This window comes from Tamandua tetradactyla (genome assembly GCF_023851605.1).
Source record: "Tamandua tetradactyla isolate mTamTet1 chromosome 18 unlocalized genomic scaffold, mTamTet1.pri SUPER_18_unloc_1, whole genome shotgun sequence".
Lineage (NCBI taxonomy): Eukaryota > Metazoa > Chordata > Mammalia > Pilosa > Myrmecophagidae > Tamandua > Tamandua tetradactyla.
This window is the reverse complement of record NW_027518250.1, coordinates 2,524,486-2,546,061: the sequence shown is the minus strand read 5'-3', so window position 1 is coordinate 2,546,061 and position 21,576 is coordinate 2,524,486. Positions and strand designations below refer to the sequence as shown.

Below are 21,576 nucleotides of genomic sequence, written 5' to 3'. Positions count from 1 at the left end.
GCCACGAGAACTCCGGGCGGGCGCAGGCGCATCGTGTTCGCACCCACTGAGCTTGCGGTCGGGTGTGCGCAAGTGCACCACGAGGACCCCTGGTGGTAAACTCAGACATGCACATGCGGGTCCGTATCTTCATGTTTCTTTGCATGACTTCTTGCTGGAATCTAGGCATTTGATTTTCTTGATTATTTTATTTTTTAGAGTCATTTTCTTTCTTTTGCCTAGGATTTTCTTTTTGGTTGGTTTTCAGTGTGTTAAAATGGCCAGACTGCAGTATATAACAGGAATGGATTGACTTTTATAAAGGGAATTTATTAGGGTACAAATTTACTATTCTAAGGTGATAAAAATGTCCAAATTAAGGCATCAACAGTATGATGCCTTCTCTCTTTTTTTATTTTAAAGCATTTTTATTCCAAAAATAATTGCAGAAAATAAACAAAGCAAACTGACACATGATTTTCATGAACCCTTCATGACATTTTCCTTTAGAGAATATTAGGTTGCATTAGAAAACATTCAGAAGATGAAAGTAATATGTTGTATTTTAATCTTACACAAGTTGATTTTTATTCCAATTGACAAAGATATCAGAATTTAACCATGTCTCTTAACCCTCCATTTTTTGTATAAGTCTATGAAATTCTCAGAATGTGGCAATGCTTCCAAGCTATTCAAAGATCAATTTGACAGTAATGGAAATATTATAGAGAAAAATGTATTAAGTGGGGCATTTGGAAGGATCTTTTCCCCACAATAATCAACTTTACTTGCATTATATCTTCCCCAACATTGTTCCTCATCTTTATTTTTGGAATCTACTCCCTGGGTAAGGTGGATTATATAGAAGAATGGAAAGGCTTGTTACATCACTCTCTTCTTCACACTCTACGAGATTCAAGGAAAGATCTCAGGGCATCTTTCACCTTTGATGCCTTCTCTTAAGAAAGGCTGTTTCATCTGTGAGGTTCAGGAGGCTTCAATTGAGAATTATCTATTTTTCCTTAGAGCCTCACTGTTGCTGTCTTAGCTAACTAGAAGCAAGCTTTCTGTCTATTCCATTGTGTCCCTTCTCTTGCTGTCAGAGATTTTTTACCTGCTCCACTAGCCTCCTCATGCTGTTCTTTCTATTACTACCTATGTATGGTCATATGGTACTGTACATACAAAACTATATCTGTTTTGCTTAATAAGCTATTTAGAGAATTTAATTTAAATTTTGACTATATATTATTTTCAGCTACTGCACTGATTTAGATTCTATAATTGGATAAAGGAAATCAAGAGATTCAAGTTATTATTTGGATCACACCCCAAAATGATTTTAAAACTTCATGAAATCTTAGTCATTCATCAAAACCCAGTTCAGGACCCATTTACTTACTGTTATCCTTCAGAACCCTATGCCACAGTGACCTTCCCCTGCACAAGATATCCTGTTAGTACTTAGTATCAGTGCCAGTCATTTGTTACTTGATCATATTAACAAAACCTTTCTGATTCACAACCACAATATTTTTGGTTTCTCCCTCTTGCTCACAACAGATGTTGTGAAGATGTGTTAAAAAGGCACAGAATTGAGGCCTTCTCTCTAATGTAATCAAAACAATGTCAGTGCTTTAAAAAGAAAAGGGTGACGATACGGCTTTATTATTGTTCTCTCTTTCCTTCCCTCTTTCTTTCTGTCTCCCTGTCTCTCTTCTGGGAGCACATAATCTGAGTCGTTTAGTTTTTGGAATCTTTATAACCATGTCTCCCCCTACAACATCATAAGTATCATAAGTTCCTTAACTGTTCTTTTTTTTGAATCCTTCAGAGTGTCTACATAGAAAGGGCTGTGTCTTATAATAAATGGTCAAAATATATATTCCATGTTACCAGTAAGTTGAGTAAATTTTGTGTTCCATATTGGACTTAGGATCTTGATTTCAATTTTTAATGAAACTTTCATTCATGCGTACTGAACAATTTTCCTTCATGTGTTGCTAAGAAAAATGATTTTTTTAAAACTTTCTTATACACATTAGAAACAGGGTTTTAAGATGGGGTTATTTAGTATAAAAGAAGAGCCAAACTGTAGCTACTTTAAATGATAACTTTTGATTACATGCGTATTCACCTATATAGATTAGTAGACCTATTTGTATTAATGTGTATATATGTGTATTACTGTATATTATTCAAAAATTCAATAGTTAATGATACTGTTTTGACTGTTTACTTCTAATAATGTTAGACTCAAAATGATTGTTAAATAGTTATAAAATCATAGAAAGTTGGGGATTGTTCACATTCTTATGTAGAATAATTTTTTTGGTCTTAGATTTCAAGATTAAGGCATTTTAACAAGCATACTAGTTTTATTTCTTACGGTTATTAATTAAAATTGTTTAGTTCTTACAAAAGAACCAAAGAAATCTCATAAGTATGAATATTAACCAGTTATATAAAAATTTACCTCTTAAATATTTTGGTTTCTTTGACATATTTGGATTTTTCAGTTAGAATATGTTTTTAAACTGTACTGTTTACCTCTCTGTCTTGTTACATTGAAGTTATTTATTTGTTGGTATGTTACTTTTCAAAGAATTTACCATAGGACCTTTAGCTCAGGTATCATTTTTTAGATCCCTAGTTCCTAACATAATGCTAAACATATCAGTCACTCAGATAATGTTTGGTAAAAACAAAAATGCATTTTTTATAAATATTCTCTTTAATACAGAATCAGTTTCTCTAGTTATTTGTTTTAATCCTGGTTTAGTGACCTGTACTGTTAATGTAAAGTTTCATAAAAAGAGGAAATATGATGTAATAAGTGCAATATTTTAAAACTTGAGCATATCTACAAATGTGAGCTCTTCCCAGAAAACATCTGACTCTTAGTCTTGGTCTTTTTCACCAATAGAAGCCCTTAATAAAAAATGGTGTGCTATGAATTTATAACATATTATAGTGGAATAAAATATAAAGTGGTATTTAATTTTGAAAATTAACTTCTGCCTCGTTGTATTGTGTTGTTGTCTTGATTAGAAAAACATTTCATCCATCACGGAAATAGGTATCTGCCATAAGCATTTACCTTGGACAGCATGAAAATTTTATTTTATCAAAATAATCTCCTTAGGTAACATGGATTATTCTTATAATTAAAAAAATGTTTTGAAACAAAAAAAAAAAAGAAAGGCTGTTTGCCTCCTGGATGTCCCTGTTACATGAGAAGGTACATAGCAACATCTGCTGGCCCTTCTCTCGTGGGCTGGTTTCTAAAATGGCTCTCTCAACTCTTGTAGGTTCCTCTGCTTCTTCCTGGGGCCTTTTCTAAGTATCTGTGAGTCCTCTCTTAGCCTCTCTGGAGCAACCTCTGAATTTCATTTCTTAGCTCACCATCCCCTGAGGCATTTTCAGTCTTCAAGCGTCTATCATCTCTCTGTTTTCTGCACCAGCTCTGAATTTACTCTTTTTCTATTTTTCTGTCTTTTATTCTGTTCATAGAGGACTCCAGCAAACAGACTAAGACCTTGTATTGGGTGTGTTATATCTCCATGTTAACCATTTAATCAAAAGGTTCCACCCACAACAGTTCTGCCTCCAAAGACTGGATTAGAAAAATATTACTTTCTGGGGGATACATAACAGTTTCAAATCAGGACAGTTGGCTTTTTTCGGTAACTGTTCTTTGACATTTGGTGTAACCCATTATAGACCTTTAGCATAGCCTTTGTCTAAGTAATTAGGATTTTTTAACTCTTATTTTTCTGATTCTTGCCCTCAGCTATTTGAAGGTTTCTGAGATTTCCTTTTGTTATGTATTTAGTTGTTTTGCCCCCAGGGAAAAAAGCTATCTCTGTCCTCTTCCTCCCTAGGGAGTTTTGATGTTTTTTTTTTTTTTTTTGCCTCATTATATTTTTAATACTCTTTTCATTACCTCTAGAAAATTTGCATATAGGCCCAGCTCTAGGAAAAGGGACTAGCCAGAGTTGGAGTTAGTGCCTGGCTCTATGTGCCCCTTTTCTGGTGCACAGACCTTGTTCAGTTTTCTCAGCTCAACCAACTCCGGAAACCTCTGTTTCTTGGCTTTTTCTTTTGACCTTTCTCCTCATCAGTGTGTCTCCTCCCCACTGGGGACAGGGCTAATATAGCTAAATATCCAGGTTTCTTTCTTATTTGGGTTATAGATACGTCTACGTTCAGAGCTGATCTTCAGCAGTCTGAATTTATAATCAAATCTGCATTTGGAGCTTGGTTGAGTTCTCCATTCTTTGTTCGTTGTAGAGAGGGCTTCTGTTTCCCACTGGGGAGAGACCCAAGTTAGCCTGCTGTGTCAGTAGGGAAAGAGCACCAGATGTCTACAGTGTGGAAGAATTAACTTACAGTTCTTGCTCTAATTTATCTATCTTGGTCTTCCACTCATTTCAGCCTCTGGTGTGTATCTGGCCACAGAAGTCCCCCAGTCAGTTGTTCCAGGTGGTTCCTGGTTATTTACTAGCTACTGTAGAGGATAAACCCTATCCCACCCCTCCCTATGCTACCATCTTTCCCCAACTATCTCTGTGATAGTATTTTTGATATGATAGCTTGGCAAGGCTAGAACCCATAGTTATTCATTCAAACTCAAATTCATGTGTTTGTGTGAAGATGTTTTGAAGATGTCATTAAAGTCCATAGTCAAAATTGACTTTAATTAGAGGGTATTGTCCTAGAGAAACTGGGTGGGCATGATTTAATTAGTTGAAGGGTCTTATGAGCAGCTGAGGCTTTTCTGAAGAAAACAAAATTCCACCTGCAGACAATAGGTGTAGCCCTTACCTGAAGTAATCTCCCTTTCTAGATGGCCTGCCCTATGGATTTTGCACTTGCCTAGATAACCCCAAAGTCATGTAAGCTGATTCCTTGCAATAAATCTCTTAACATATAACTCTTGCTGGTTCTGCTGCTCTGATTGGACTTTGGCTAATATATTGAGTTTCAAGATATCCATGAATACTGCCTAAAGTTTCATGTAAAATTTGTGTGTTCTCAAGTCTGTGTGTTTAATGGAGAGAGTAAGGACCTTAAGGTTACTATTCTAGGTTCTTTCATGTAGCCCCCCACATGTTCCCTATCATGTTACCACCTTACCTTTGAGAAAAAGTCTCTTTATAACCTGAAACTTACAACTTTCTAATTTCAGTGGCTAGAAAATTCCCATTTGGATCTGAGATTGTATTTATGAGCTAGTTATAATTCCTAAACTGATTGTACATTTTTATATGCTGGAAAGTCCATCTTTCTTGTTCTGCTTGTCTGGAAAGTTTCTGAGCATTCCTTTGTCTCTCAGTTCCAGTGGCAACCCTCTAACAAATTTTCCCTGACCTATCCAAATGTAGTTAAAAACATCTTTTTTCTCTAGTGTACATGTAGTCTTATCTGTGCCATATCTGTCTATCTGTCATTCTATCTGTAGTCATCATCATCTATTATTCTATCCATAATTCAAATACTCTGAATAAAATATGAACATGCGCAAGGAGGAACTATTTTTATTCATTATCATATTGCCAGACACCACCAGTTTAATTTCTAGAATACATAAAATTATCATTGTATTTGTTGAAGTTTGTAGAAATGATTGTATTCTGTAAATATTTATATCAAATTGGATTTCTGAGTTGTTTTGTGCAAAAAAAATCATTTTTGAAACCATGCTATAATTCATTAGGGCTATTTCATGCATGGTGTTGTATTTTATACACTTTTCATTGAATTGTTTGTTCCTTAACTTTTACCATTTATAAGAATATAATTAATGAATTAGACCTATCACCTTATATTATTTTCAGATTTGTTTCTTATCCCTGTGTAGGCACCTTTAGTCCTAAGGAAAATAAATAAATATGAATAACAAATGAACTGCAAAAAGATTCTATCCAAAATTTCTGAATTTTGTACCCTAATATTAATCTTGCCTTACTATTTACAATTATTGTTTTGTAACCTCTCCCTCTTAACTTGAATCCTTGGAAAATTCATTAAATTTTTGACTAACTTGTGAGCTCCAGAAAGGAAGGAATCATAACTTTACACTAGCATACTGTCTGGCACATGGTAGATAATATAAATAGTGAAAGCATACATTTTCCCCTCTCACCATTTTTCTTATATCTCTTTATATTCTCCTATTACTTTATAAGATATTTTCTTTTATTTGAATAAAAGAAATACAAGTGCATTATTTGAATGCACTTGTATTTAACTCAGAAAGGTTTAACTTCTATCACAGAGTTTTAAGGTTTACTCATAAATAATACCTGTTGATCTAAATTCCACTTAAAAATGTTTGATGCTAAGAACTAGACAGTAAGGTAGGTACAAAAAACCGTGTTTGTTTTTCATGCGACTTTAACTCTTCTATGTGTCCATCTAATTTTTATCAGTTGTTTTTTTCTATGGCATGAGATGATACAAATTTTTAATAATCATATATTTGCAAATGTGAATGCAGTTTTCTTTTTGATTTTGGGTCTAAATTCTCATTCTTGCAAAAATAAGAAAAATGCTATATCATTCCTTGTTCTCTTTGATATAAGCTTTAGCTTTACATAGATGTTATTTATATCCTTCATCAGGCACAAAATAATTAATTTTTACCATGTATTTGATGGTAGGCTGTGAATTCTTATTTTCTTGTAAGTTCTAACTGCTGAAAAATTTTAACTTTGGCTTTCTGATTGTTTCATTGTTTTTTGTTGTATGTTTTGTGAGCTACATACCAACTTATTCCAAGGTGACCTTCAGCCTAGATGAAAATCAATGAAATTTACATTCTTAAAATTTTAAGGGTTTGCTTGTTTATGGGATGCCATCTTTAAGTCCTTTTTGCTATATGTTAAGATATAACTGAAACACTCATTTCTGAGAACATTTTATGTGTTCTGCTTTGAAATGACAATGTCTAACTTTTTTTTTCCCTTTTTTTAATTTTTTATTTATTTATTTATTTTTTTATTAATTAAAAAAATTAACTAACACAACATTAGAAATCAATCCATTCTACATATGCAATCAGTAATTCTTAATATCATCACATAGGTGTATGGTCATCATTTCTCAGTACATATGCATCGATTTAGAGAAAGAAATAGCACGACAACAGAAAAAGAAATAAAGTGATAACACAGAGAGAAAACACAAATAAAAATAAAAAGTACAAAAATATATAAGAGAAAAAAAAACAAAACAAACAAAAAAAAACTATAGATCAGATGCAGCTTCATTCAGCGTTCCAACATAATTACATTACAATTAGGCAGTATTGTGCTGACCATTTTTTTTTTTTAGACATCATACCATTCTACATATGCAATCAGTAATTCTTAACATCATCACATAGATGCATGATCATCGTTTCTTAGTACATTTGCATCGGTTTAGAAGAACTAGCAGTATAACAGAAAAAGATATAGAATGTTAATATAGAGAAAAAAATAAAAGTAATAATAATAAGAACAAAACAAACACAACAAAACAAAACAAGAACCTATAGCTCGGATGCAGCTTCGTTCAGTATTTTAACATGATTACTTTACAATTAGGTATTATTGTACTGTCCATTTTTGAGTTTTTGTATCTAGTCCTATTGCACCGTCTGTATTCCATCAGCTCCAATTACCCATTATCTTACCCTGTTTCTAACTCCTGTTGAACTCTGTTACCAATGACATATTCCAAGTTTATTCTCGAGTGTCGATTCACATCATTGGGACCATACAGTATTTGTCTTTTAGCTTTTGGCTAGACTCACTCAGCATAATGTTTTCTAGGTCCATCCATGTTATTACATGCTTCATAAGTTTATCCTGTCTTAACGCTGCATAATATTCCATCGTATGTATATACCACAGTTTGTTTAGCCACTCGTCTGTTGATGGACATTTTGGCTGTTTCCATCTCTTTGCAATTGTAAATAACGCTGCTATAAACATTGGTGTGCAAATGTCTGTTTGAGTTTTTGCCCTTAATTCCTTTGAGTAGATTCCCAGCAATGGTATTGCTGGGTCGTATGGCAATTCTATATTCAGCTTTTTGAGGAACCGCCAAACTGCTTTCCACAGTGGTTGCACCATTTGACATTCCCACCAACAGTGGATAAGTGTGCCTCTTTCACCGCATCCTCTCCAGCACTTGTCATTTTCTGTTTTGTTGATAATGGCCATTCTGGTGGGTGTGAGATGATATCTCATTGTGATTTTGATTTGCATTTCTCTAATGGCCAGGGACGACAATGTCTAACTTTTAAACTCAATGCAATTATTGCATTTTCTGGAATAAAGATTTCTGTAGAGATTAGAAAAGGGATATATCTCCTGTCAATGATGGGAAAATCATATTTTGTCTATAAGTCATATTTGATTTGGGCATAAATCTGACTCCAACATTTAACAAATGAGGGACATTGAATAGCTTATACTCAACTTTATGAATATCAGGTTCTTCATATTTAAAATGGGGATATGAGTAATACTACCTCAAAGGGTACTTGTGGGGCTTTATGAAAAAATATCAATACATGGAATTGATAAATGCAATGTACCAAATTTTGTAATAAATTGTTATTATATAAATGACATTAACTCTGCACTTTTAAAGAATTGTTAGAAAACAGTTTATATTGAATTTACTTATTTATTTGCTATATCAATAAATATGTGTTGATTTTGTCAGGTACCATTCTAAACGCTCATGATATAGTAGCAATGACCAAAAAAACCTCCCTGTCAACTTTATTCACTACTCCAAACTGTTGGAGAAAGGGACACCCATTACCCCCTTTACAGTCTTACCCATGTAGATGTCAATCCACTCTGATAAAAGGTTGACCAAAAAAGACCTGACTTGCACAGGCACTGGATGGAACAAAGTTTACTCACTTAAAAAAGACACAAAGCAAATTCAGCTTTTATCCCCCATAACCAGTCTCTGTGAAGAACCCCACTGCCTCCCTACTATGAACAAATACATAACAGCAGGGGTGGGTCAGGTCCTATAAAATGCACATTCTTAGTCAAACATTCTCAAGTTGAATGCTTACTTATGTTTGGGGCAAAAGGGAAAGGAATGTGCTTCCAAGCCACTATCTGGTAGGGGATGCATTTGATCTCCAGTCACTTGGAAAAGGTACTCAGCCTGCAATTAACCCATCTTAGGAGCAGGCTAAAATGTTTAACCCAGAAAACAGGGTTTATTTGTGTCTCAGGGAAAGGTCGCAGGCTGCACTTGGCCTATCTGTCCATAACATCCCTGTAACACTTATATTCTATTGGAAGAAAACATGCATTGAGGGAGCTCACTAAGAGTGAATTTCAAGGTATTATTCTTTGCACTTTACATTTATTAATTCATTGAATAGTCACTTCTACTCTAGAGATTGATACTTTTATCATCACACTTTAAACTGAGAAACATGAGGCACTAAAAGGCAAAATAACCACTTTCATAAAGTCAGTAAGTAGTAAAACTAGTGGGCCCCTGCAGTCTGGGTTTTTCACATGACTCATAACTGCTAAACAATTTGTCTCATTGCAAAGAAAAGAAAAAGAGTAAAAAGTTCAATATATAAAAACTATTTCAATGTTTCTCAGATAAAACTCACTGAAGTCCTCATCCTATTAAAACAGTAGTAGCAAATGATTTTCAATGAAAGACTTAAGGCCCTATGTATCTCTGTAGTTCTTATTCACATTAGCAATTGGTAGAAACTTTTAAATACTAAACCAAGAGGTATTTGTTCCTTAGATGTTTTTGGTGAATCCTATATGAAATATATTGAAGTTCAGCCTGAAGTTCAATTAACTGCTTAATTTCTCAAACAATGGTCATACACAAAAATTTTAAAAAAATAATTAACATGCTTTGTAACCTTCCTGGGGAGTTTAGATGAAGGAAGCTTGGGAAGGTGGTTACTTTCTCTTTCCCACTGGGGTTCAGTACACTGCTTTCTTGCTCATGTATTTTATCATTTACATATCATTGCTGTTTCATTACAGTTGTTCAAGTCAAAAAAATAATGGCTTTTTTTCAAGTAGAAAATAACACCAAAAAAGCGGTATTTGAAGGTAGATCTGTCTTACTTCAAAACCCATGTGCTTTTCAATACTCTATTCTTCTCCAGTTAAGGAAATAAAATAACTCTAGTTTTACACCCACACACAAAATAGCCATTGGACTACCTCCAGTGTTCTGGTGACCTAAAACTTTATGTGGCATCTAAAGAAAGGATGCAATGCCACAGTTAACTCTGATGATTTAGTATTGGAAAAAAGGGAAAGTCCTTTCCTGCTCCCTGGAACTATCACAGTAGAAATCCAGGAAACAGTGTTTTATAGGTAAGCATTGAGATACAAAGAAAACAAGAACATTTACTGCTGTGTCTGAGAATATAGAATCATGGTCTCACTTTAACTTCTAGCATGGAAGTTGGATTTGCAAAAGGAAAACAATATCTTGTATATTGAACCTGAGAAAGGAGAACAGGTGTAAATGTTAGAAGCACTGCTAAATAGCTAAGAATCCTCGGGAAAGGTATTTTGGAATGACATACTTTTATGTTGGGAATTGCCAAACAATCAATCCCAAACCACTCATTTACCAATATGGATATTTTTAACAGTCCTACTAACTTGACTTAAATGATCATGAATTGATAGTGGCAGAGGTAGGATCAGAATCCAGGACTGGAATCCAGGCTTGCTGTAAGTAGCCTGGATGTCAGTTTCCTCTCTCTCAAATAAAAATATGATTTTAATCATCTAATTATCTAAGATTTTTCTATCTCTAAAATATTGTATTGATATTTTGTTAAATATCTTATTGATTTTTATGTAACATGTGGTTGCATAAATGGATAAATAATAATATTTATTATAAATACAATAAAAGAAGAGGAACTTTTGTAAAGATTTGGCTAGCAAAAATGCAAAGACCTAACATACAAATAACTGAAAAATAACACTGGGGAGAAACCATTTTCTTGGGACCACCCTCACCCAGTATGGCTGCGGCACCCTGGCTCTGTGCCATCTCTGTGGCAAAAGCCCACCCCACCATGTGGTGGCAGCCAGGCACTCCTCAAAACCCAGGGAATGGGCCCCACTCTCTGCAAGGCCCACTGAAATGACTGGAGTCATGCCGTCACCTAAATGAGCGAAAAAAAACGCCCGATTAAATCACACCTGCAGGAAGAGGATCTGATTCCACTTTCAAACATTCAGTATTGGATGGGAATTATTCTGCCTTTTTCAAATGGGATTGAAATAAGACACAGCTTGTTTAGGGGACACGCACCCCTTCAAATCAGCACATTACACCGTTTGGACCCTAAAAAGGACCTGTTTCTCCCATGTGCAAAATACATGCATTCCATAAGCGTATCAGGCAACCTCAGACCACTTCGCTAGCAACAGACATGAAACACAAAGTGAGAAACGAACAAAGTCCTTTCAAAGCTCCTTATGGCACGGTCTCTGAACGGCAAAATTACCCTCTGGCTTTGGACCTCTAAAAACCCAAGACAAGTCATCCGCGGCCAACAGACGAAGGAGGAACAGGCCTGGGATGCCCATGTGCTGTCCGACAGCGTGGAGGGAACATGGGGACACAGGACCCAAGCAGATTCGAAAACCTGCCGGACAAAGTCCATTGGATTTCAAAGTCTGACAGTCATCGGTCCGTGGGGCTTCTGACAGCAGCAGGCCCACCCGTAACAAAGGCCTCTGCAGGTCTGCCTCTCTCCAAAGGGAACCTTGTGGGACACTGGGGAGAACATCTTTTTCTTGGCACCACCCTCTCCCAGCATGGCTGCGGCACCCTGACTCTGTGCCATCTCGGCCGCACAACCCCACTCCACCATGTGTTGGCAGCCAGGCACTCCCCAAACACCAGGGAATGGGCCCCACACTCTGCAAGGCCTGAGGCCGAATGACGCTTCCACTGCCATGAGGTGGAAGGCCCATCCTCGGCCTTTGGGGCAAACTCACCCTCTCCACTGGCTTGGGGTGTCCGCTCTCCTGGCCCGAGGCCTCCTGACTTCAGACCTCAGCCTCCATGCTTTTGCCTCTGAACTCAGTTTTCTTACACGGTGTCCCTTCTCTGAAACCCACAGTCCAGACTGGCAGTGGCTCTCTTTGTACAGTATCCCACAGCCCTCTCGTTGGCTTTCAAGGCAGTAGCCTTGCATCATGCCCATCACACAGACGGCGTGTCCACAAACCCTCCCTGGAGAACTCCACGTCCGATCCTGGCTTTCTCTGAAAACACTGACTGGTTCCGTCCTCACAGGGAGCACTACTCTCTGGCGTCTCCGTTCCTGGACGCCCACACTTTTCCCGAACATCAACTTCTCCTTTCTTCCTACCCAAGGGTTCAGGCCTCAGCTTATCTCTCTCCGGTCACATCTGACGAGAACGTGAGGAGAAACCAGGCTGCACTTTCGACATTTCATCGGGAGAGCTCTCATGCTAAATATCCAAGTTCGTGGCTTCTGAAATCTACCTTCCAGACAAAGCCACTAGGCCATTCCGCCCGACTACATGCTATTGGAAAACAAGGATCGCCTTTCTGCCATGTCTGCAATCGCACAGGCCTCTTTTCTGTCTACGGCCTCATCAGAGGTAACTCTAGAGGCCACATTTCTACCAACAGTTTCTTCAGAGCATTCCAGGCCTTCTCTGTCAAGGTTCTCACAATTAGCCCACATCCTTCCCTCATCCGTTTAGAAAGCCATTCCAACATCTTTGGTGTTTGCAAACTGCAGCAGCTGCACCCCACGCTCCGCGACCAAAATTGGTGCTGCCTTGCCAGCTGCAGGAATGCGATACACCGGACACGGAATGGTGTTTCAAAAGGCCACTTTAATGAGCTGCTCGTTGACAGTTCCAAGGCCGAGCAAAGGACCCAATTAAAACAAGTTTATAGCAATTCCAATCGAAGGCATCCAGGGAAAGATACCTTGGGGATCAAGGAGGCCGATGAAGGGCAGGGTTTCTCTCTCAAGTGAGAAGGCACATGGGGAACACAGTCAGACTTTCTCTCTCGTCTGCAGAGGCACATGGTGAACACGGTCAGGGTGCCTCTCTCGTCTGGACGGAAACACGGTGGGCACGGCGTCATCTGCCAGCTTTCTCTCCCGGCCACTGGTATCAGGAGGCTCCCTGGGAGGCATGTTCCTTCTTCTCCAAAAATCGCTGGCTGGTGGACTCTGCTTCTCGTGGCCAGGTCGTTCTGCTCTCCTCTCTCTGCATCTGTCATGCTACAAAATGTGTCCTCTTTCCCAGGACTCCAGAACCATACCGAGACCCACTGAAATGACTGGAGTCATGCCGTCACCTAAATGAGCGAAACAAAAACGCCTGATTAAATCACACCTGCAGGGAGAGGATCTGATTCCACTTTCAAACACTCAGTATTGGATGGAAATTATTCTGCCTTTTTCAAATGGGATTGAAATTAGAACGTAGCTCGTCTAGAGGACATGCATCCCTTCCAATCAGCACATTTCACCGTTTGGACCCTAAAAAGGACCTATTTCTCCCATGTGCAAAATACATGCATTCCATAACCATATCAGGCAACCTCAGACCACTTCGCTAGCAACAGACATGAAACACAAAGTGAGAAACGAACAAAGTCCTTTCAAAGCTCCTTATGGCACGGTCTCTGAACGGCAAAATTACCCTCTGGCTTTGGACCTCTAAAAACCCAAGACAAGTCATCCGCGGCCAACAGACGAAGGAGGAACAGGCCTGGGATGCCCATGTGCTGTCCGACAGCGTGGAGGGAACATGGGGACACAGGACCCAAGCAGATTCGAAAACCTGCCGGACAAAGTCCATTGGATTTCAAAGTCTGACAGTCATCGGTCCGTGGGGCTTCTGACAGCAGCAGGCCCACCCGTAACAAAGGCCTCTGCAGAGGTCTGCCTCTCTCCAAAGGGAACCTTGTGGGACACTGGGGAGAACACCTTTTTCTTGGCACCACCCTCTCCCAGCATGGCTGCGGCACCGTGACCCTGTGCCATCTCTGCCGCACAACCCCACTCCACCATGTGTTGGCAGCCAGGCACTCCCCAAACCCCAGGGAATGGGCCCCACACTCTGCAAGGCCTGAGGCCGAATGACGCTTCCACTGCCACGAGGTGGAAGGCCCATCCTCGGCCTTTGGGGCAAACTCACCCTCTCCACGGGCTTGGGTGTGTCCGCTCTCCTGGCCCGAGGCCTCCTGACTTCAGACCTCAGCCTCCATGCTTTTGCCTCTGAACTCAGTTTTCTTACACGGTGTCCCTTCTCTGAAACCCACAGTCCAGACTGGCAGTGGCTCTCTTTGTACAGTATTCCACAGCCCTCTCGTTGGCTTTCAAGGCAGTAGCCTTGCATCATGCCCATCACACAGACGGCGTGTCCACAAACCCTCCCTGGAGAACTCCATGTCCGATCCTGGCTTTCTCTGAAAACACTGACTGGTTCCGTCCTCACAGGGAGCACTACTCTCTGGCGTCTCCGTTCCTGGACGCCCACACTTTTCCCGAACATCAACTTCTCCTTTCTTCCTACCCAAGGGTTCAGGCCTCAGCTTATCTCTCTCCGGTCACATCTGACGAGAACGTGAGGAGAAGCCAGGCTGCACTTTCGACATTTCATCGGGAGAGCTCTCATGCTAAATATCCAAGTTCGTGGCTTCTGAAATCTACCTTCCAGACAAAGCCACTAGGCCATTCCGCCCGACTACATGCTATTGAAAAACAAGGATCGCCTCTCTGCCGGTCTGCAATCGCACAGGCCTCTTTTCTGTCTACGGCCTCATCAGAGGTAACTCTAGAGGCCACATTTCTACCAACAGTTTCTTCAGAGCATTCCAGGCCTTCTCTGTCAAGGTTCTCACAATTAGCCCACATCCTTCCCTCATGCGTTTAGAAAGCCATTCCAACATCTTTGGTGTTTGCAAACTGCAGCAGCTGCACCCCACTCTCCGGTACCAACATCGTTTCTGTTTTGCCAGCTGCAGCAATGCGATACACCAGAAACGGAATGGTTTTTCAAAAGGTGAATTCAATAAGTTACCAGTTGACCATCCTAAGGCCGAGCCGATGACCCAATTAAAACAAGTCTATAGCAATTCCAATCGAAGGCATCCAGGGAAAGATACCTTAGGGATCAAGGAGTCCGATGAAGAGCAGGGTTTCTCTCTCAAGTGAGAAGGCACATGGTGAACACGGTCAGGGTGCCTTTCTCGTCTGGACGGAAACACGGTGGGCACGGCATCATCTGCCAGCTTTCTCTCCCGGCTTCCGGTTTCAGAAGGCTCCCTGGGAGGCATGTTCCTTCTTCTTCTCCAAAAGTCGCTGGCTGGTGGACTCTGCTTCCTGTGGCCAGGTCATTCTGCTCTGCTCTCTGTGTGTCTCTCATTCTCCAAAATGCTTCCTCTTTCACAGTGCTCCAGAACCATACCGAGACCCACGGAAATGACTGGAGTCATGTCGCCGCCTAATCGAGTTAAACAAAAATGCTTGATTAAATCACACCTGCAGGGAGAGTATGTGACTCCAGTCTGAAACACAGTGTACAGGATGGGGATGATTCTGCCTTTTGGAAATGGGATTGTAATTAGAACACCGCTTGTCTAGGGGACATGCATTCCTTCAAACCAGCACATTTCACCGTTTGGACCCTAAAAAAGATCTGTTTCTCCCACGTGCAAAACTCATTCATTCCAGAACAGTATCAGCGAACCTCAGAGCACTTCGCTAACAACCGACACGACATACAAAGTGAGAAATGAACAAAGTCCTTCCAAAGTTCATTATGGCACGGTCTCTGAAAGGCAAAATTACCCTCTGGCTTTGGACTTCTAAAAACCCAAGACAAGCCATTTGCTGCCAAAGGACGAAGGAGGAACAGTCCTGGGATACCCATATGCTGTCCGACAGGGTGGAGGGAACACAGGGGACACAGGACCCAAGCAGATTCGAAAATCTGCAGGACACAGTCCATCGGATGTTCAGGTCTGACAGTCATTCGTCCGTGGGCCTCTTGAAAGCAGCAGGCCCACCTTGAACAAAGGCCTCTGCACAGCTCTGCCTCTCAACAAAGGGAACCTTCTGGGACACTGGGGAGAACACCTTTTTCTTGGCACCACACTCTCCCAGCACGGAGGCGGCACTCAGGCTCTGTGCCATCTCTGCGGCACATGCTCACCCCACCATGTGGCTGTAGTCAGGGTCTCCCCAAACCCCAGGGAATGTGCTCCACTCTCTGAAAAGCCTGAGGCAGAACGATGCTTCCACTGCCACCAGGTGGAAGGCCCATCCTTGGCCTTTGGGGCAAACTCACCCTTCTCCACGGGCTTGGGTGTGTCCACTCTCCTCGCCTGAGGCTTCTTGACTTCAGAACTCAGCCTCCAAGCTTTTGCCTCTGAACTCAGTTTTCTTCCATGCTGTACCTTCTCTGAACCCCACAGTCCAGACTGGCAGTGGCTCCCTTTCTACAGGTCCCACAGCCCTCTCATTGGCTTTCAAGGCAGTAGCCTTGGATCATACCCATCAGACAGACAGCATGCCCACAAACCCTCCCTGGAGAACTCCAGGCCCAATCCTGGCTTTCTCAGAAAACACTGACTGCTTCCGTCCTCACAGGGTGCACTACTCTCTGGTGTCTGCCTTCCGGGAAGCCCATACTTTCCCAGAACATCAACTTCTGGTTTCTTGCTAGCCAAGAGTTCAGGCCTCAGCTTATCTCTCCCCGGTCACATCTGACGATAATGTCAGGAGAAACCAGGCTGCACTTTTGACATTTCATGGGGAGATCTCTCATGCTAAATATCCAAGTTCATGGCATTTGAAATCTACCTTCCAGACAAAGCCACTCGTCCATTCCACCCGACTAAATGCTATAGGAAAACAAGGATCGCCTTTCTTCGAGTTTGCAATCGCACATGCCTCTTTTCTGTCTACGGCCTCATCAGAGGTAACTCTAGAGGCCACATTTCCACCAACAGTTTCTTCAGAGCATTCCAGGCCTCCTCTGTCAAGGTTCTCACAATCAGCCCACATCCTTCCCTCATCCATTTCAAAAGCCATTTCAACTTCTTTGGTGTTTGCAAACTGCAGCAGCAGCACCCCACTCTCTGGCACCAACATCGGTTCTGGTTTGCCAGCTGCAGGAATGCAATACACCAGAAATGGAATGGTTTTTCAAAAGGCGAATTCAATAATCCTATATGGAAATATGACTGACTTTTAATCAACACTGTAGGAGTATATCAGATCATTTCTAGTTTTTATTCTTACAAGTATTGTTGAGCTTGACATCCTTTTTCCTGGTGAACATATACAGTAGGATTTTTCTAGAGTATGTAAGCTAGGGAGTGGAACTGCTGGATACAGAATGAATATATTCACTTTAAGTGTAATGCCCACCTCCTTCTCCAGGGTACTGTGCCAATTCATACTGCGGTTTGCCTTGTGAAATCCCTGTTATGACATTACACCAAACTATCACTCTCTGGGTAGAGTCAGCCTTCTTACTCTTTGACAACTTGTTGGGTATATAAATTCATAATTCATGATATGAAATTACACCTGCCAGATCACTAATAAGGTAATGAATATGCATGGTCGGTATTTGAACTTTACCTTTGAAAAATGTCTGATCTGTTTTTTGCCCATTTTCCATTTTAATTATTTACTTTATGAAATAACTTGTATGATGTTCAACTTCAAAAACTATTTGCTGATTTCTGAATGTGTGATGAGCATATTTTCAAGTACAATGGGGATGAAACATTAATGAAAATAGAGAGAAATACTTATCCTCCTAGGGCTTATATGAGAGGACATAGAGACACAGTAATATATATATAAGCAGGGTGGCAATGGCAGCTCAGTGGCAGAGTTCTCACCTGCCATGCCAGAGACTCGGGTTCGCTTCCTGGTACCTGCCCATTGGGGGGGAAATATATATATATATATATATCAGCAATTTATGTTACATTAGATGGTGAGAATGGGTTTGGAGAAAAATAAAGTGGAGGAGGGAAGACATGAAGTACTGGATGTGAGGAGTGCAACTTTAAATGGGGTATCATGAAGTCCTTATCATAGGAAAATTAAGGAAAGTTTCAACTATTTATGCATTCTAAATGCCTGCCTATTTCAGTTATATGTGTTACAAATATCATCTGTCACTTTTGGTCCATCTCTTATGTCTTTATTAGGTGTGAAACATAATACACATCTGCATAAAACTCTTATGGAATATGGCATTACAAGTGCTAAATAATTTTTAATATAGTATTATAAACTAAGTCAAGAAATAGAACATGATTGGCTCTGTAAAAACTTGTATTTACTATTTTTGCCTGATCACAACTTCTTTATGCTGAAATTTCACCACTCCTTAATATTCATGTCATTTGATCTTTGCTTTTCCTTATATTTCATGACTAACATACGAATTTCTAAAAATGCAGTTGAATTTTGTCTGTTTCTGACCTTTACATAAATGTAACCATATAGGCATATTCTTTTGGTTTCTTTTGCTTAGTATGTTTCTAAACATTTAACAAGTTTTTCTGTAGCTGCCTAATATTCCATAAAGAATATCACTGTTTCTCCCATCTACTGTTAATAAACCAATGTTTGGCAATTATAAAAAATAATGCTCTAAGTATTATTTTATGCATCCTAGAGGGTATAATCATGACTTTTTCCAGATTATACAGTTAGGAAAAGCATTGAATGACTATATGGTATGCATAACTTTTAAAAATTATTGTTTAGGGCATTCAGATATTTTAATTCTTCTGTGTCAATTTTGGTAAGGTTTTTTTTGTTTTTATTTTCCTGTTTTTACATGTACACAAAAACATACATTCTTGACATACAAACATTCCATACATGGTGTACAATCAATGGCTCACAGTATCATCATATGGTTGTGTATTCATTACCATGATCATTTTTTTGAAAATTTGCATCACTCCAGCAAAAGAAAGAAAAAGAAAAACTCACAAATGCCACACCCCTTACTTCTCTCTCTGACCATTAGTATTTCAATTTACTGAATTTACTTTAACCTTTGTTCCCCCTATTATTTGTTTATTTTTCATCCATATTTTTTACTCATCTGTCCATGCCCTTGATAAAAGGAGCATCAGACACAAGGTTTTCACAATCACACAGTCACATTGCAAAAGTTATATCATTATACAATTATCTTCAAGAAACATGGCTACTGGAACACAGATCTACAGTTTAAGGACCTTTCCTCACTCTAATCCTCATAAACTAAAAAGGGGATATCTACATAATGTGTAAGAATAACCTCCAGGATAACCTCTTGACTCTGTTTGAAATCTCTCAGCCAGTGACACTTAATTTTGTCTCATTTCTCTATTCCCCCTTTTAGTCACAAAGGGTTTCTCAATTCTTTGATGCCAAGTCCCAGCCCATCCCAGGATTTCTGTCTCATGTTGCCAGGAAGGTTTATATCCCTGGGATTCACATACCAAGTAGTGGGGGGAGGGCAGTGAATTCTATTGCCATGTTGACTTAGAGAGAGGCCACATCTGAGCAACCAAAGGGTTTCTCTGGGGGTGACCCTTAGACCTATTTTAACTAGGCTTAGCCTATCCTTTCAGGGATAAGTTTCTTTGGGGCAAACCCTAAGTTCAAAGTCTTGGCCTATTGATTTGGTTGTCCCCACTGCTTGTGAGAATATCAGGAATTTTTCAAATGGGGAAGTTGAATTTTCCCCCTTTCTCCCCATTCCATCCATTCCAAGGGGTCTTTGGGAATACTTCTTTATTCACTGTTCATATCACTCTGGGATTTATCGGGGCATCACACTAACCTGGACAAACCAACAAAATCTCATGCCCTATTCAAGGTTCCATGCACTTATGGTGTTCAATTAAATTGACCATACAAGTTAAATTAGGAAGTGCACTAGTCAAAATATAAACTTTGCGCCAAATAAACATTTCTCCCTTTAGTCTCACACAGAAGTTGAAGTTATAAAATATGAATGACTATCTATTTTCAACTGCCTCAATACTGACATTCCTTTGTTCTTCCTCATGCAAAAACATTTTTTTAATTTGTACATTTAGTCACTATTATTGTACACTCTAGGCATTCCTAAATTATACCATCTCAGACTTTATCATCTACATTTTCTCCTGATTTCATATGTGCCCCCAGCCCTTCTCCCTCTATCATTCTCACATTCAGCTTCATTCAGTGTACTTATATTATTGTGCTACAATCAGGTAGTACTGTGCTATCCATTCTGAATTTTTACCACCAATCCTGTTGCACAATCTGTATCCCTTCAGCCCCAATTACCCAATCTCTACCCTATTTCTACCCCCTAATAACCTATGCATAACTTCATTTTAACCTGCTAATATCATCCTGACTTCAAGTGGCTCTACCAGTTTATATTTCCACCATCACTGCATGAGGGTCTCCCATATTCTACCTCTCACCAGCACTTGGCATTGCTGGATTCGTTAATCTCATCTCTTGGGTAGCTCCCTGTTTTATTTCACATTTACCTCAAAATTAATGAGACTGAACATGTATTCAAGGCCATTCAGATTTCACAGAAAGTTCCAGTTCATACTCTTTTGCTCATTTTTACTTGGGTTGCCTACCTTTTTCACACATTCACTTACAGAAGTTCTTTATAATTTCAGGATGCTTATCCTTTCTAGGCTACTTGAACCCATTCTGCCACTCTGTGGCTTTTCTTTTCACCTATTTAATGATAGCTTATATGACAAAGTTCTTAATTTTAACATAGCCAAGCCTATTCTTTTGGTGCTTTTTGTATCTTTTGGCCTTCTAAAAATAATTCTGGAAAATAAAGGTGTTCACTTCAGAGTTAACTTTCTGAAGTCTCCTTCCATCTGCAGGATTCTGTCTGGCACTGCTCAGTAACCTACCTGGGCAACTCTAGTTTGAGAATTGTTCCTCTAACAACCACAGCCCTTTTCTTTGTTTCAACTTCAAAACCACCTCTGGTTTGAAATGGGAACAACTGAGAACTTAGGTCAGCTAAATGAGCCTTTTGGTTTCCAAAAGTGGAAGAAGACAAAGCTTCCAAGGCAGCAACGTGAAGGTCTCATGTAAACTTCCCATTGCTTTCAAACACTCCAGTCCTAAGAATGTTCAGTTACTTTAGACTCCTGAAAGAAAAGACTAAATATTTAACTAAATATTTAACATAAACTCTAAATAAAGTATACAGGTGTAAAGGCAAAATTTAAAGGAAATATCTTCTATAGAGAGGTATACAGGTAAGTCATGCAAACATGCTCACCCACTAAGACAAGGTGGCTGTAGTTCTCTAGCATCACATCTCTGTACAGGGTCCTCTGGGCAGGTCCCAGGAGCTGCCACTCCTCCTGGGTTAACTCCACAGTGATGTTCTTGAATGATACTGTCTGTAACAAGACATCTCTGTTCAATCTGAAGGTCATACTTAGGTTTTATAGAAAATATACAAGAAATCTATTCTTATACTATTTACTCTAAACAGCATAAAG

General features: G+C 39.5%; 1 long non-coding RNA gene across 8 annotated transcripts in view; it reads right to left on the bottom strand.

Moving 5' to 3' along the window:
- Positions 1–6,958: 6,958 nt before the first annotated feature.
- LOC143672865 (uncharacterized) overlaps positions 6,959–21,576 on the bottom strand; it is a 31,447-nt gene continuing 16,829 nt past the window's right edge. For 2 of the 8 annotated variants that reach the window (XR_013170074.1, XR_013170077.1), the window contains 3 exons: positions 21,351–21,474; positions 15,175–15,512; positions 8,322–13,359 (listed from right to left, as the gene is read on the bottom strand). This is a non-coding gene — a long non-coding RNA (uncharacterized LOC143672865). The other 6 variants (XR_013170075.1, XR_013170076.1, XR_013170081.1 and 3 more) reach the window with 6 other exon arrangements.